At 33.5% G+C, this 4,757-nt stretch overlaps 1 protein-coding gene across 5 annotated transcripts in view; it reads right to left on the minus strand.

The window, feature by feature from the left end:
- Positions 1-1,096: 1,096 nt before the first annotated feature.
- SYNCRIP (synaptotagmin binding cytoplasmic RNA interacting protein) overlaps positions 1,097-4,757 on the minus strand; it is a 29,868-nt gene continuing 26,207 nt past the window's right edge. For 2 of the 5 annotated variants that reach the window (XM_081140108.1, XM_081140104.1), the window contains one exon: positions 2,706-4,757. This exon is cut by the window's right edge and continues 913 nt beyond it. The gene's annotated coding sequence lies outside the window, so the exon portion shown is untranslated. The other 3 variants (XM_081140103.1, XM_081140107.1, XR_013998998.1) reach the window with 2 other exon arrangements.

Genomic DNA, 4,757 nt, shown 5'->3' on the forward strand with positions numbered 1-4,757 from the left:
ATGCCAATTCCCTTATGCATCCTAAAATTCTCTCCAAAACAAGCTGATATTGTGTCACAAGAATCTGTTCAGAATACAGCTAAACGCCTAAAAAGGCTGGAAATGCCAATTCATTAACATTACAGATAGCAGACTCTCAGATTAGAACTTGTTTTAAACCATTTTATAGACAAATTAAAAAGTGGATATTCACCAAGATTTGTAAATTATCCTAAAATACCCTCATCTTTGTCCTAAGTTTATTGCTTATGTTAGGAATACTTTAGGAAATTATAGTACCTGAAGACACTAACTTCAATAGTGGTTTCTTAGGACTTCTCCCTCACCCAGAGTCTTACTCAACATTCTTTACTTCAACCAGAAAAAAAGTACTTATTTGGCATCTGCAAGGGAGCCAGAAAGGCAACAAAAATGGTTTACAAAATGCCCTAGTGGTGAATTTTTCCAGTATAAAAACTCATGACTGTTGTAAAATGACAAAAGCTTAAATTTTAGTAAATCCTAAATACAACCTAATCTCTGTACTGACCTAAAAGGACTTTTGCCCTAGTGGCCAATTACTACCCCTACTGCCCCCTCCTTGAAGAAAATCCTAGGATTATGAGCCAACCCCCTCCCTGACCAAGAAATATATTTACAAGTTCCCCACTCTTTGATGATTTACCAACTTAGCTTTAAACTGTTCACCTATCCAACCTCATTTGCAGTCATCTAAATGCGCAACATATGTTTGTTCACTCCTTTCCTGATTTACTTGCACATTTCCAAACCTTCAGAGACTGAGAGAATGGAAGAACACTGCATAGTGGGAGCATGGAAATTACCATTAACTTCACTGAGTCCATTGGCATGTGTATGACCCACAGGATATTTTCAATTAAAATTAAGTGAATACCAACATTTACATACATATCCCCACCATGTGCTTGAATTAGAGATCTTGGGAAATTTGTTTTTACCACTGGCTAGTTACTTTGAATGTATGGATAATTAAAAGGCGAAAAAGCTCTGGTCCCAAGTGTCTATTTAAAAGCTGTTAAATGAAGAACGATGGAGGACACCCACAATAATTCTTGGACTCCTGGAGATCCTAAGACATGCTACAAAAATAGGTCTTTATTCTTAGGAAAATATAGTCAGAGCTAGCTTCCTTATGCTATACATAAAATCTTAACATCAGAGGCAGTACAGATAGTACAGATAGTTTTTGAACTGATCTCCAAACAAGCACAAACCCACTACGTTGAAAAGAACAGGTAATTTGAGGTTTTTGGCAAAAGACAGTACTTCACACATCTAATCCAAATCAAAGAGCCTGCAGACAGTTTTCAGGGAGATAAAAGGAATGAAATAAATATAAATTCTATGGATAAATAAATGTAAGAGACAATTTAAATAAGCTAACAGAACTATTATTTTTTAAATAAAAATACTAATCAGGTACAAGCTTTTGTTTCTCAATGCCAGACTTCTAAATGTTTATCAGACTACTGTTAATATCATTAAAAACCTAATCTTGGACCAGAGCATTAGTTTTAATACTGTTTTGCATTTGTAAAAAAGATTTTTTTCCAAACTAAATGCTTCTGGTCATGAAAAATATTTTAGGTACATTACTGAAGGCAGACTGTGGTGCTAATAGAATGTAAGTACTTTTTTAAAAAGTGACAGACCAAAAAGTCCATCTACTAATTTGCCCACAGTTAAAAATATCTTTGAACATTGGTTTATAATTAGCATCTTAAAAAGTAGTGGCATGCCCTATTGAGTGGTATGATTACTAATTAGTACTATACATCATCCCCACAAGTCTGTTCATTTTACGTATTGTTACTTAAGTTCATTCATTTTATACCCACCACTGAATTCCTATGCTCAGATAAAAATTTTATATACATCATTGGGGAGAAAATAGTCATGGTGGGTATTCTTGGAAGTTTTAGGAACCTGAGCAATCATTTACTCTATCTCCCTCTTCTAAATGTACGAAGGCCTTCTGCTTTTTCATTTCTCCCCTTAAAATAGACTACGTCATACTTTGTAATAATAAGGTGATCTTTTGTTGTTTCTGATAAGTGACTTTTAACTTAGCAGTCAAAAAGGCTCTCCTGAATGTGACAATTCTGCCCAACTAGAGTGATGTTCACCCTGATATTAAATAAGTCTTTTCAAATATCTTATATACAAGTGAATACCCCAGATCACCCCACCAATCCATTTCTGTTCTTATTTTATCCCAAGGAAAATACTTATATTTTGTTAAATCAGACTTGCAGTAATTGGTAAATTTCTCATGATGCAACTGCCATCATGAGTGTGCAACCGCTTTTTGTGCTCAATCCCTCCTTCATTTCTAACATCTGATTCAGTTGCAATGGCTGAAAATCTTCCATAAAAAGAATATATCAATACAATTTTCTCACAAAGTAACTTTCTGGAAACTGATTAAATTGACGATGACTTTTGATTGCCAAGTAGTCTGCAGAAACAAAATCTTGCGTCTGTTTTGGTTAGGTAACTCTTAACAATCAGAATGCATTTAAGAATACATTTTTCACCCCAAGGAAGGGACTTGACTCTTGGATGTAAGACCCATTCCTTGACAATATATACAAAATTTCTTTAACTTGTCATCTGTCCATTCTTTGAAGCTGTCAAAGCCAAGAACCCATAAACAAATCACAAATAGCAATAACCTACATTAGTTAACATTCCCCTTTTAACATGTTGACATTTTTACTAAAGGATTAGTTATTTTTGCATTTCCATTTCTCATATCCCATGACATTCCATATAAATTGCATTATTGCTTTATAGGCCACACAACATTCCAAAGTATGTTTATATGCATTGCCTGTTTTCCTTGATTTCTGATAAGTTTGATACTGATTTTACTACAGAAATTTTAAGTTTGAAAATACCAGTTAGTATTTCTTCTCAGAACTTAATTGTTCACATCACTAATCACTACATGCATATTTAGCTCTGATTATATTGCTCAAAAACTGCACCCATTATCAGAACAGTGCAAATGATATTTAATTTTAAAATTATAATGGCTTGAATTCAAAGTTATTCAAACGAACACTGTCAAGTTAATTTCACTTGAGTGTGTATATATTTCATCACTACTGTTTACATTACCCATCAATTCTTCACAATTTCTTTGTATCAGTTTTCCCTCCCAAATCCCCAAACTAAGAATGGCAAATAGTCTTAGAAACCCACAGTTCCATATTTTAATGTTTTAAGAACACATTTGTGAACTCACAAAAATGTTCATCTTTCAACTCTGACAATGCAGTTCTTACTTAAGCCAAACAAACCCGTCCTCAAATCCCAACAAATAATTCTGAGAATTAACTTAAACACCTTGACAGTGTCCCTTAAAAAGGGTATGACAGTAAAGTGCCAATAGGCATGGCAATGACCTCTTTGATGGGATCATTTAACTCCTTGGGACTGGGAAATGCCAGCACCAAGGATTACACTGAGATTCAATTTTACTGAAGGCTACATTTAGTTTACCCACTTTCCACAAAGCTATTATACTCATTATATGTCAAAATGAAATGTAAATGTTTTGTGTAGCCCTCAAACTTACACTAAGATTTCAGAGAGATGTACTTTAAAAAAGCACGGGGTTAATATATAAAATCAGTGGCAGAAAGTTTCATTAAGCACCAGGAACTAATTTTTGTCACCCCATACTCATTTTGTAGGTAAGTTTCAATAACCGGCAAGGCACATTTACATATATTCCAATGAATACTTATTGACAAATTTTAAATTACACTCTATGTCCCAGCTATCCCAGTAACTGACATACAACATACTAAAATGGTTTATTAAGATAACATAAAAAAACCAATTAATGTGAAACATACAGGCTATTGGCAACCACTATTCTAAAATTATGTAAGTACAAATAAACATACTGAAATGTGTGCAATTCTAAGTTTTTAAACCAGAATATTTCTATACTAACACACATTTATATTAATGACACATAAAAAAAATAAAAACTTTATTACAAAAATAAGTTACACTCGCCTCCAGCTTACAGTATAAAACAATTTTATTTGCAGGAATGCAAAATGATTGTTTGCCATGAGCATTTTGAACATATGACATGTCTAATTTTGTTAAATTTGCATTTACTGGGGGAACTGGTGTGTATAAAACCTTAAGCATAATAAGCTCTGATCTTCATCGTGGTGCCTATTGGGTACGTGATATTAACTGCAGTATCCCTTTGGGGAAGGGGAAAAGGGATTTCTTTATACCAAGTCCTAATTAAACTATACTTTCACTTTTGACTTTAAGCTATCAATCAATTTTGGACTTGGCAAAAAAATTTTTGAGGGTGATTCAATAGAGGATGCTTCACCACTGAACACTCACTGTCATCAAGGTGCTTTAGAAAATTAAAAACAGCACAAATGATTGTACTCTATTCTACAAGTTATCATGACCTGCATAAGAAATGGAAAGCTGATTCACATTTTTGCAGTGATCAGCAATAAGAAATGCACTAATGAAACATACCTTTTACCTAAAAAGCTAAACTACAGCCATATACTAATCTCTATGATTTATGAAAAAACTTCAAAATATCCAAATGTCAGGCTTCGCTGTACAACTGTCAGTTTTAGTCTGACTTTTTATAAAGGGACACTGCAGTATTTAGTACAAGTTCGGATGCACTTTTTTTGAACATCTGATGTCTTACAAAAGTAACATCTTGCTAAACTATT

The sequence above is a fragment of the Miniopterus schreibersii genome (genome assembly GCF_964146895.1).
Source record: "Miniopterus schreibersii genome assembly, chromosome: 6".
NCBI classification, from domain to species: Eukaryota; Metazoa; Chordata; class Mammalia; order Chiroptera; family Miniopteridae; genus Miniopterus; species Miniopterus schreibersii.